Raw genomic sequence first — 13278 nt, forward strand, 5'->3', positions numbered from 1 at the left:
CCCAAATTTGGCAAAGGAAATAGACACACAAGTCCAGGAAGCACAAAGAGTCCCAAACAAGCTGCACCCCAAAAGGCCCACACCAAGAAACATCATAATTAAAATGCCAATGGTTAAAGATAAAGAGAGAATCTTAAAAGCAGCAAGAGAAAAGCAGAGAGTTACCTTCAAAGGGGTGCCTATAAGACTGTCAGCTGATTTCTCAAAAGAAACTTTGCAAGCAAGAAGGGACTGGCAAGAAGTATTCAAAGTGATGAAAAGCAAGAACTTAAAACCAAGATTACTCTATCCAGCAAAGCTATCAGTTAGAATGAAAGGGCAGATAAAGTGCTTCCCAAACAAGATAAAGCTAAAGGAGTTCATCATCACCAAGCCCTTATTATATGAAATGTGAAAGGGACTTATTCAAGAAAAAGAGGATCAAAACTATGAACATTAAAATGATAAGAAGCTCACAATTACCAACAACAGAACCTAAAAAAATAAAAACAAACTAAGCCAACAACCAGAATAGGAACAGAATCATAGGTATGGGGATCTTTTGGAGGGTTATCAGCTGGGAGGGGGAAGGGGAAGAAGTGGGGAAATGATGCAGGGATTAAGAAGCATAATTGATAGGTACAAAATAGACAGGGGTAAGTTAGGAAAGGGTGAAACCAAAGAACTTATATGTACGACCCAGGAACATGAACTAAGGGGGGTGGGATTACTGCAGGGGAAGGAGGTACTGGGTGGAGGGGACCAAAAAGAAAAGAAATTGGGACAACTGTAACAGCATAATTAACAAAATATATTTGAAAAAAAATAGCTCATTCCCTCCTAAGAGGAATATATTATGTAATTAATAAAATGCTGGTAATAAATATACACAATGTACTTGTGTGTCAACACAAGTTCTGACAAAGTTTTTTAAAAGGTAGTAAGGCAATTAACAGGTTTCTCAGGCCTTTGTCATTCTCTCTGAAGCTGGACAGTTGGGGAGGGATGTGTCTCTTCTATTTTTATATACACTCTCAGTATGAGACCAGAAAAAGAGAACAAACATCATGAGGGAACATCTGAAGGTCAGCTTTAGGGGCACCAGATTTAGGAACAAGTTTCACAGACATCACAGATCCACGATATTCTCTCTCTCTCTTCCCACCTCCCTCACGTTCTAACTCCCCTTTGGTCAACTAAAACACCCACTCAATCCCTAATTTGCCTTCAAAGCAGTATATCTTTTTCACTCCATAAAATATGCTCTTAACCAATATGTTAGTTTTTCAAGTCTAATAAGTACATCAACCTATTGACTGTTGTGCATGTTGCAAGTTTTCCTGTATTTTGTCTTTAATTTTGCTTAATTGGCTCCAGCACAGAGATTGGCACTAAATAAATGTTAATTCCGTTTTTCTATCCCTTACAGTACACATAGATTAAACATCTTCTTTACCAAGCACAACACTAGGCACTGGAGATACAAAAATTAACAAGACACACTCTCCCTCAAAAGGCTAACTGTCCTGCCAGGATGATAGCAGTGCTGCTAGAGCTGATGCAGATGAATTTACCTTGTTTTATTTTCCCAAACCTTCCTTCGCTGTCTCCTGTTCTCATGGGAAAGTAGAGACTTACTTGCTTTTATCGTTTCTCAAAGATGGATGTCAGTATGTTCTAAATTTTATTACCTTATTATGTAGTTTATATTGACTATATATTTATGTATAGACATTTTCAAGAGTTGACTATGTAATAAATTCTTTAAAAGACTTAAGTCAGATTGTAATCCCATCACAGTGTCCTGCTTTCAGTTTGTAGAACATTCCATGCTCTTCCTTCTTCAGAGTCCCATTAATGTTCTCAGCACGAGACTCTCTGCCTGGAATGCTATATCCCCCATGCCTAGCAGAGTGCTTGACATATAATAGTTGCTGAGTAAATGTTTGTTGAATGACAGGATAAGTTATGAAGATGAGAGCAAAAAACAGGAGGAGAGGAGGAAGAGAGAAAGAGACCTCCCCTTTCCTCAATCATCTTGCTCTTTTGAACTCCAAAAGGGTCTACTGTCTAGTAGTCTTCAAAAACACTTTCCTCAGGTAGTTCCCGATATAATGTATTTAAATGTGACATGCACCCCCCATACACGCACATGCTTAAATTGATATCTAAAAATTTTCACCATAAGTTTAAATAAATGCAAAGAATAAATGTTCTGTATATTGTAAATATTAGCATTCTAAATATGTCTATTACACAATGGTGTTTTTTTAATCTTCACCTGAAGACATGCCTATTGATTTCAGAGAGAGGGAAATGGAGTGAGAGAGAGAGGGAGAGAACCATCCAACTGTTGACTCTCCTATGTGTCCTGACCCAGGACCTCTCATGTATGCCATGACTAACCAGGGATGGAACCAGCAACTTAGGTATGTGCCCTGACCAGAAATTGAATCTGCAGCCCTTTTGGTTTAGAGGATAATGCTCCATCCAAATGGGCCACACCTGTCAGGGCTACACAATGTTCTTTAAAATATATCCAATGGAACCTAAATACAATAGAGATTTGATGTCCACTGTCATTTTTAAAAGGCACAAAAATCCAGCCATACCTCTCAGATATTGGAGAGAAAGTAGTGTACTGGTCCTCCACAAGACATGTACAGAAATATTCATAGCAACTTTATCCACAATAACCAAAAACTCAAGAAAAACCACTTGAAAAATAGCTGTTTCGCAACAATTCAAAAGAATGAATTCTGGTGTATGCAACAATGGATGCATCATGCAGACATAATGTTGAACAAAAAAAGAAGCCTGACATAAAGAATATAATTCCATTTATATAACTCTATAGTATTTTATGGTACTATAAGCCTAAGAAGTCAGAATAATGGTTGTCTGGGGTGGGGAAAGGAAAATTAACTTTGAAAGGTCACAGCTGGGAGATGTATCACCTATATCTTGATTTAGGTGGTTGTTTGTGCACATTACTGTATGGCTATTATACCTCAATAAAAACAGAAAAAGAAGCAGTACATATAGCAGTTTTATATCTTTCTCCTTCCCTCTGAACATACACTTCAATTGCACTTCCTTACAGAATATTACTCTAATGAAATGTATTTCTGTTTTAAAGTCTTTGATTAAACATGTCTAATATTTCTATGCAACAAAACTATAGGCATATTCTCAATAAGGTCAATTTTAGGGAAGAATTCATGATGAATTCTGGAAATTCTAGTTTGAAGATAATGAACCCTAACATTCATTTGGCATTTCACACCTTAATTGTTAAGTACATTTTAATCTATGCATGTCTTATCTCACTAGAAAGTTTGTTCTTTAAAGTCAGAGATGCATCTTGGGTCTTCCATAGCACAGAACCTGGCATGCAGTTGTTGGCTCATTGATTGACCTTCTCCTTCAGTCATGTAATGAAGATTTCTTTATCATTTAGTGATTTCTTTACCATCAAATGATGGGTGGGTGCAAGGTTCAATAAATTCCTGTTGATAATTATCAGCTACATTTCAAAAAGAGCGTAATTCTCTTTTCTTCTGAACTCCAAGTGTAGGTGCACTACAGGTCTTATTAACACTATTGTAAAAATGGTGACACCAAGACACAGGGTCATGCACTTTGTCATGAGTCAAGCAAGGATTAAAAACCATACAGGTTCTTTCCTGGACTGAGGTGCTAAGGGAATTCATTCAGATTGACTGGAGTTCACATTTCATTTAAATGCCCTCATTTCACTTCGGCTACAACCACCTTCTCTGACTCATGTTTCAGGACCTGCAGTCTAAAGTAGTTTACTTCCACTTCAGACACTGTCAAGATAAATTAGACACTGAGGGTCCATGACACCATTTGAAGCAGAAGGAGAAAATATATGAGTAGTTTTATATTTCAATACAGTGTAGCACATTTGGGAGAACCTAGTTTCTACTAAAAATGAAATGGGAATAATAAACCTGGGTGAATTTTAAAATTTGATTTTACTATACATCCTCAGGCAAGTATAGCCAAAGAAAAGGTATGTTACAGTAAATATTTTTATCTCCTGACAATGTATCTATATACCATTCTGCTGAATATGATTTGGCAGCCTCCTGACTGTGAGCAGAGATATGCTAACAACTCTGATGATACATAAACTTGCATCAGATACAGGCTCATTTTTGCTGTATTCATCCATCCATAGCCTAGCCTGTTCAGCTGACAAGGCATGTTATTAATAAAATGTACTGTACCACAACTTCATTGCCCTACATGGTGTTTATGTTGTTGGAAACTGTAATTGTCTGAAACAATGGCCTCTGTGAAAAGATGTGATAATGTTATGAGCTGTGTAATAATCAAAATAATTTAGACTAATAATGGTACTTTTTGTAAAGGATTAAAACATGCGTTATGCTGCATAGAGCTAATGACTAGGCCTTGCTTTTAAGTTTTATTTCCATTCTGGTCGCTGTACCATAGTCTGGAATTTCATGCCAAAATCCCCCACCGAAGTGTGAATTAAATTCATTGGAGGCAGAGAACTCTTATTTACCAATGTCTCCTAGCACATAGAAAAGTATTTGGAAGAGTTAACATTTAATATCTGTTAAATAGAAAAAGAAATGCATATAAGCATAGGAAAGAAATGGACCAAGTTTCAGGCTCAAGCTAAGCCCCTATCAGAGTTCCTCCACATTGTAATTCAGAAAAATAGAGTGGGACCCAGTGTCCAGATCAGTACTGGTAGGGAAGGAGAGGGCAAAGTGGAAGCAGTCTGAAGCTAAAGTAGCTGAGGATACCACATGCACTCCCACATTTCTGAAGCAGAGAAGCCCTAGGTATAGAACTGTGTTAGGAAAGGATAAAGCTTGCCCTTGGTCCTCACCTCCCATTCCTGCTCCTACCCCAGCCCCACTGGATAGGATCTGGACAAGTTCTTGTGACTTTCAATCTGGATTTTGCTGAGACAACAAAAGGGGCTTTAGATCTCCTCTGATTCTCACGAACAGAGTGCTAGGTGGAACAGTTTGCTGGTGACTTGTGGTTTAGGGGCCACTGTGAGGGACTAGGACAAAAGTAAGATCTTGGGTAGGTAGACAGATGAAGGGCTAGGTTTTGAAATAGAGCTAGATTATCTCTCCATTGAGAGAACATGGAGGAAGACAGAAAATTTTAGTAGTGATGAAGGAGAGCAGATAGAAACATTTTTAAGTAGAGGAAAGAAAAGAAGGAACCCTTTGAAGCCTAAACCACAGTGACTTTTCCCTATTTTTTTTTTCTGGCAAAATTTGATCTTATTTGAATTATACCCTCTAGCATGCCCAGCACAAGGGATAGGCTATGTTTGCCATCATTCTTTTTACAAGTATTAGTTTTGGATGTGTGTGTGACACAATTCTTCCCAGTCAGACTCAGTTCTGCTAGAGGCCTCTAGAAAAGATTACCCTTCCTTTGTTGTGAGAGAGACAGAAGCAGAAAGAGGAGATAGACAACTTCCCTCTTCTTTGCTGGATGCACCTGACTGCATTTGACACCAAGAAACACAGAAGTTATGGTGCAGCCTTGAAGGGAGATAGCAGAAGAGATTACCATTACCTGAAGATGGCAGAGCAGAAAGAAGAAACCCACTTGAGTCCTCGATGGCATCCTTGAGTTATTCAATTAAGTAATACAGGAACCACTTCCTTTCAAACTCCTTATTTTCTGAGATAATAAACTTCTTATTTTTCAAAAGCCACTTCTAGTCAGGCTTTCTGTTGCTTGCCCTTTTGTTGATAGCTTGATCTTTTCTAGTAAAGGTGAGAACATGTGTTATGAATGTGAAATGTAGGATTTGAAAACTGAAACATAGTTCAGCTTTCACCCATAGCCTCCTCTTCTATATTTTTCCCCCTTCCCCACTCTTACTGGACTCAGGGCCAAAAGACACGATACCGAACACAAAAGGACCTCTCCCTTCTTGAGATTTAGCCTTTGTTCCTGGCTCAAGCACGTGTATTTGGTTCCTTCATCATGGACATGTTCTGTCTGAGAAAACTTGTCAGTTACTCCAGTAAATAGGCTTCTGGGGCTTTGCCTGATCCCTTCCACCCAGGTAAGTCAGAACCCCAAATGACAGCTTAGGTGCAAGTGGAAAACCCCAACCCACAGCACCATTCTGTACTTGTACCTAGCAATGCTCTGTGGCCTTTGAGCAGAAATAGAGAATGAAAATGACCAAGACTTAGGGATGGGGACTGGCACAGGCATGGGAGAAAGTCTGAGAACGCAGGCATTAGTGAGGCTTTACTAGGGTATAACCCATGTGAAGACCACACAGCACCCAATGCAGAACTCAGCACCTACAGTTAGTTTCAACACATGTGTATCAAATTTAATTGATGTGACCAGATTATAGGCTGAAAATCAAATGGCTTCCTTTCACAGAATCTTACATTCAGAGAGTACCTTCCAATCACCACCATCTTCCTTCAAAAAACCAAACCTTCAATGTTTTCACCTTGGTTATGTTTATTTTTATAATACACGTTGAGATAGTAAGCGGTAAGAATAGTTTTAACTTACCAGGAAGAAACCGAGACACAAAGAGATGCTCTGACTTGGCCACGGCCCCAGAGGGCATTCGTGGCAGAGCTAGGATGGTCACTGAGTCCCTAGGGGCTCTCAAGCCATTGTCCTGATGTCCCTGTATGTAATTGTTTTGATAGCAATTTCTCTGGTTCTCTCTGACTAGCTTGCTAATCACGCATGTCAATCACGTTCAGGACCGCCGTGGGCCTAAGGGTCAGCAGAGTCTCAGGAGGATGCATTCAAAAGACAAAACAAGGCACAATAGAGCACTTTCTCCTTCAAGCGTGTATGTCAGCTGTAGTCTCATAAGTCTGACAATGTGTGCTGAAGACTTGCTTTTTTTTTTTGGTCCAGATGGAGAAGGGGATATATCAAGTGCTCTGACCACAGCTGAAAAGCTAGTGAGAAATCCACCAGTTTAAGATCCTCTTACTAGAGAACACTTCAAGGAAACTGAAGGAGCTCTCCACCCAGTCTCTGAAGAATCGCGCTCCCTACAGGCGCTTGAGCAAGGCTGGACGGCAGTGGAGCAGCAGTGTAAAACTCGACACAGATGTTAGCTACCCTTCTGCGGACCACTGGCTTTCTGTCCTCATTTCACTTTCACTTTAGAGAGCAGCACAGAGGGGCCAAGAAGACATGGACCAGCCCCGAACCTGTAGGAGGCCCCGAGCAGAGGCGCGCCGGCGGGGTGGGCGGGGAGCGTGCGCCGTCTGGAGGGTGTTCGTGTGAGGCGTGGATTCGGGGTTGTGCGTGTGCGCGACCCTCGAGCAGGGCCCGCGAGGCGCCGATTGGCCAGGGGCGGGCGGCTGGGAAAGCCCTCAGTTAATCTGCCACTCAGCCGGGACGATGCTGGCGCCGCGGCCATAGGGCCGCACGCGGAAGGACAAATAGTCCCAGGGGCAGCGTTGCGAGCCCCATTAGGGCTCGCTTCGCCCAGCCCGGGGCTGCTGGGGCTGCGAGGGCTGCGAGGGCTGCGAGGACCTGGGCGGCGGGGGAGGATTGGCTTCTGCGGCTTCTCGACCCCCGCTCGCTCTTCTTGGCCACACGGGATGGCGCTCCCTTGGGAAAAGTAATTGGATTCCGGGCTTCCTGCCACCAGGATCAGCGGAAATCGGAGGTTGATCCTGCAACTTGGGAGAGGCGGCTGGGGAGAAGAGGAGAGGTCAAAGAATAGCCCCCAGGGCAGGGGAACTTGGTGAAAGCAACGCTCTCCCCTGAAGTGTCGCGTGCTTGTTTGTGTACAGGCCGCGGTGGAAAGCTGGCAACGGAGATTGCCCCGGTGCTTTTTTCTGCCTGGCCTGTGACACTTGCCCCTCCAAGTTGTCATCATGCTGAAAACCACCTGTTTGCTGATTGAGGGGAAGAGAAATACGTTGGAACCTTTGGGTTTTCAGCCAGTACTGTTACTGAACGCAAGGGTTTCGCAGCTTGGGGTGCTCTATTCAAGAGAAGTGGTTGTCATAAGGTACTTCCATTTACATGCAGCAAGTAAAGGAGACAAGCAAGGGATTCGTATTCAAAGTCATTGCTTATATGTATACACTATTTAATCAATTTTAGTTGACTTCTTCAATGCAAATTGGGTACATTTATAGGGTTGAGTTCCGTTAAGTTCATTCTGTTTACAGCTGATCTGCTGAATATTGCCCTATAGATTACCATTTAGCAAGAAGAGCATTTATTTAGTAGGAATGGCTCAGACCTTGAGACTCTTGTTCTAAGACCACCACTTCCTTTTTCTCTCAGAGCTCTACTTGGAGCTGGGATGGAGAAAGAACCCTGTCAAATTCAGGATTGGAGATGTCTCTTACCAACAGGGTCAACTCAGGAGAAAATAGCACTCTTATCAGAATCATCCAAGAAAGCTTCACAAGGCCTTGCTTTAGCAGTAGCAAGCTTACCTAAATTCCCTTTGCTTTGGAAGATGGAGCAGAAGTGGGACCCTTCGGCATAACTTTTAGCTGAAATGATAGGAATGTTCTAGGAATTTAAGTGACTAATTCGGTCCTCTTGTAATTTTTTTTTATTCATCTCGCTTACTGCATTTCACTCATTCATTCAACACCAAACAAGATTTTACGGGAGTTTTCTATGTGCCAGCTGTACTTACCATAGGTACATCAGTAAATAATACAAATTCTTATACTGCTGTGAAGACAAGCAGGGTAGAAGAACAGACATGGATGCAGGTGGGAGTAGTGTGTTACTTTATATTTTAGGTAAGTTGATCTAGAAAGGCCTTTCTGATGAAGTTAGATTTAAACAGTGGTCTGAGAAAGCCAAGCAAATGTCTGGGGGAAGAACTTTCCAGGCAGAGACAAGAGCAAATGCAAAGGCTCTGAGGTCAAAGAGTGGTGAGTTTGAATTAGTAGAAAGCAAGGAGGCCAATGCAAATATTGTGCAATGAACAGGAAGAACAGTTGGAGATAACCTGGCAAATCCAGTGCCATATAGACCATGGTATATATGAACTTAGCATTGCTTTTAACATAATTTGAAGCTTTTCTCTTAAGATTTTTATGCACTAAAGTGTCCTGGCTCCCTTTTTGTGTCTCCACCAAGTACTAGATCCACTTCACTTTGGATGACACTTTTTCCTCCAGGTCTGTAACATTCACTTCTGCTTTTCTCTCACACTCTGGCATTCATTTACAGCTGCTGTTTCATGTTTCTTTTGTTTAGAGCCTTATCTTTAATGTCACCTTTGTCCCAAGTCTCATACTTACATCTTCAAGTACATAATTAACATTTCTAATTGGATGTTTTGCCATCTCTGCAATTTTAACAAGTCCAAAACCAATCTCACTCTCTCTAAAATCATCTCCTTTTCCTCTCACTGATACTACTGCTATCTCTGCCACCAAAGCTTGCATATTCACATGTCATTGTTGGCTCATTCCATCTCTCTGTTCCTTTTATGCAATCAGTCATTAGGCCTTTAATTTATCCTTTAAAATGTCTCTTGTGAAATCCCTTCCTCTGTCTCTACTTCATGCTCTCTATCTAAGCCTTTGAACGCTGCCAGCCAGGGCTAGTTCGACAGTCTCTCTATGGTCTTTTTTGACTTCCTTTTTTCTTTTCTCCAATCTAACCTGCCAGAATAATCATTCTAAATCTTCAGTTTTAGCACATCTCTTCTTGCTTTGCTAGTTTCATGGCTATTAAATTTAAATTTAAGTTCTTCTGACTGATTTTCAAGCGCTTGCCCCAATTTAGTTCTCTCTTACCCTATGAACCATTTTTCAATCTATCCCTTCAGTTTTAGTTAGGTCTGTCCCTCAAGTATATTCATGTTCATTTATTCCTATGTATATATGTTTATGGATTTTCTCTTATACAACTTAGCATTGATTCAGTAAGGTTCCATGGTTGCTAGTGACATAAAACATAATTCAAATTGGCTTAAACAGAGAAGAAAATTTATTGGCTTACATACTGGAAAGTTCAAGATAGTTTTGTTAGATATGGCTTGGCTGAAGTGTTCAAATTACATCATCAAGATTCAGACTCTCCCTGATGTGTTAGCTCTTTCGTCTGCAGTTGGCTTCATTCTCAAGCTCCACAAATGAGCAACCAGCAGTTCTAAGCTCCCATTATCCTCACTATCAGCAAAGGTCAAGTGCCCATTCCTAAGCCAATCACTGTTTCCAAGGGAATGAAATGCTCACATTGGCCTAGACTGATTCACAAACCCATTCCACGAATTGAGTCTATCAGTAACACATGAATGGCACAAGAAGGTGATTCCACTAAGGAAAATAGGAGTATGATTATCAGAGGAATGGTGGATATGTCCCAGATAATGGGAACAGCAGACATACCACACATTCCTGTTCTTCTCTTGATATACCCATTCTTTCTCTACATATGCCTTCAAAAATGTCTATAGCTACTCAATGTAACAATATTTCTTACCACCAAAAATGTACTTACTTTCTCCCCAGAGAGAGATTATTCAAAGTTTCACCTAGTTACCATAGATAACTCTAAGTCTAGGATAGTAGGATAATAAATGTTTCTTTATCATGCAGCAATATAGTTCTTTATGTTGTAGCAATCTAAGACTGACTACATGATAAAATTAGCTACAAAATACTTAAAATACAATGACAGAAAAAGGAAAGAACAACTACAATGAAAAGCCATGTTTGGAAAAACATGACTAATGGTGAACACGCATTGGTCTCCAATTCATAGCATATATCATATCTAGCTGGACAGGAATAGCAAGAGCTTTTTACCATGAGAGAGGAGAAAGTTCTTTGATCAACCCATCTGGCTGCCATATGTTCTATTCTTGGAGAATCTCTCATTCATTGTTTCTTCATGCCGTGTTTGTAATGGGCCATGAGGAGGTGTAGTCCTTCTAAGGACTACACCTCCTCAGCATTCTGCTTCCTGATACAGTGGGGGTTGTAAAATTACTTTTTCTGGTAGAGGTAACTAGCTTTTACTACCAAATAATTGTTATTCTCTTCTGTTATGTAAAGTTGTTGTTAGGAAGTAGCTTTGTCGCTAGGAACTACATTTTCCAGCCTTGTTATTCTTCATGAAGTCATATGACTAATTATCTCCTTTGGAATATGAGTGGACATGATGTGAATCACTTCTTGCCGATGTGGTTAAGAACAATGTTATGACTTCTCTGGTCTCTTTCTCTTCTGGCTGCAAACACACCCTACATGAGATAGAAGGAATCTAGGTAACTAAATGACGTTGTAGAAGACTAGGTATACTGATATTGGACTTCACAAAGGTAAAAAATAAACATTTATTGTGTTAAGCCGCTCAAACTTGTGCATTACCTGTTACAGCAGTTAGTGCTAAGACGAAAACTGAGCCTTTGTTCTCTAGACTTAGGGTTTCTCTCACAATACAATTTTCTTTAGTTCTTGGTAAGCTTCCAGTCTGTTTACATCTGGCCGAACCTATGGGAGAAAACAAACTTTCAAAGCCAGAGGTCATCTTAAGCTTCAGTGTTTGCACATAGATTCTAATATAGGTATTTTTGTCTTTTAGGAATAGGAATATTCTCCTAGCTTAATGGCCTCCATTTTGTTTTCTGTCTGAGATATATTTGAAACAATAGCTACTGGTTTTTTAAGAGGGAGGGTGGGGAAGGAGGATTCAGTGGTGCTAGAGGGAACAGAAAAAGATCATTATTACCTTTCTCAGGAGGCAGGAATTACTTGAGAGTAGCCTGGATGTGTTCAACCTTCTCACAAATGCCAAGCCTATTCATTTCTTGTCTTCATTGGCTTTAACAGTCTCTTGGTGCTTTTCTAACCCTTAATGGCTCCAGATTATTAAAGTTTCGGTCATATTCTATCTCGGCCTATAAGCAGAAATGGTCTTTCATAACAGATCGGTTATTTTTATTTCTCTGCCTTAAATAAATCAAACTCAATCCTAAACTTGAGTCTTTCTTATAGGACCTTAATGAAAGGCAATATGTAATAGCTGATGTACTTTAGTATCTGACCTTTTAATAGCAGGCTCTTTTTCATTTTATACTTGATAAACACATATTCTGAACCTTAATGTACAACAGGTGCCAGTTTAACCTACTATTTTGCTATTGTCTCCCTAGTTCAGTATAGGTAGGGCCTCATCTGAGTCAACTAATTCAACATTTTAAGATCTTTCTCTTACTAATCCCCACCCTCATTACCAATTTATGAATTGTTAGTGCTATTTTAGTTGCAAGTGGCAAAATAAAAAAAACTACTCAAACTGACTTATGCAGAGAGAGAGAGAGAGAGAGGGAGGGAGGGAGAGAAAGACACTACACTGGCTATTGGCTCACATAACTGAAGAACTAGTGATATATTTAGCTCAAAGCATAGGTTGATCCAAGGGCTTAAGCAATGTCGTTAGAATTCTATTCCGCTTCATCTCTTGGCTCTGTCTTCTGTGTTGGCTTCATTTTCAGGCACCATATGGTGGCTCCTGGCAGCTCCAGTTCGCATAGTCCTTACTCTTAGCAATCTCAGTGGAAGAATGTATGCCTCTTTCCCACAAATGCCAGCAATAGCCTCCTTATATTTCATTGGCTCTGATTAGGACATGCGGCCAGAGGAATCCAGTAAGTCGACCTGATTCACATGATTTACTCATGTTGACAGTGTAGTCCACTCTGCCTAAAAGACATTGGCAGAGAGTAATAGAAGAGGAAAATCAGGGTATGATTATCAGAAGAGTGAATGGTTGCTGAGTAGCAAAAATCCAAATGTCTCACTAAATACCAATGTATAGTATTTGCTAATTGTTTCATATGCGTTGGTTTTTATCTCGGGAGCAGGATCGTGTATTATCTGTCTTGACAGTTTTGGCCCAGCAGGCAGTCCTTAGATACTGGCTGGTCGATTGCCTCTCCTTGTAACACTAAAAATGGCACACTGCAAGAGAATGAAAAGAGCTTAATAAAGGAATAGTTTATGGAGATATGGTAAGGGTTAAGGTAACCAACAAGCAATGGTAAAGCATGTAAGGACTGGTAACAATGGGAAGCCTTAGGCCTAAAGGACGAGGTGAAGGAACCCAGTAAGAGTGGTAGTTTAGAAGGGGATGCCTAACAAAGTTTGTGACTATAGAGAAATGCAATCCTGCCAAAATGTGGCCCCTCAGAGGAGTAGAAATAAAGACTTGTCCTTTTTTTTCTCCCACTCTCTAAACTTGGGTTGGTGCCTCCCATTTGCCAAATCCAACCAGAAGTTAGAG

The 13278-nt window shown here is 40.5% G+C and overlaps 1 pseudogene; it reads right to left on the reverse strand.

Annotated features, from left to right (window-relative positions):
• The window catches only part of LOC150016544 (phosphatidylinositol N-acetylglucosaminyltransferase subunit C-like), a 93895-nt pseudogene extending 87288 nt beyond the window's left edge, over window positions 1–6607 (reverse strand).
• Between the last annotated feature and the right edge of the window lie 6671 nt (window positions 6608–13278).

The sequence above is a fragment of the Furipterus horrens genome, unplaced genomic scaffold, assembly GCF_987537825.1.
Source record: "Furipterus horrens unplaced genomic scaffold, mFurHor1.1.pri manual_scaffold_3, whole genome shotgun sequence".
Taxonomy (NCBI): Eukaryota; Metazoa; Chordata; class Mammalia; order Chiroptera; family Furipteridae; genus Furipterus; species Furipterus horrens.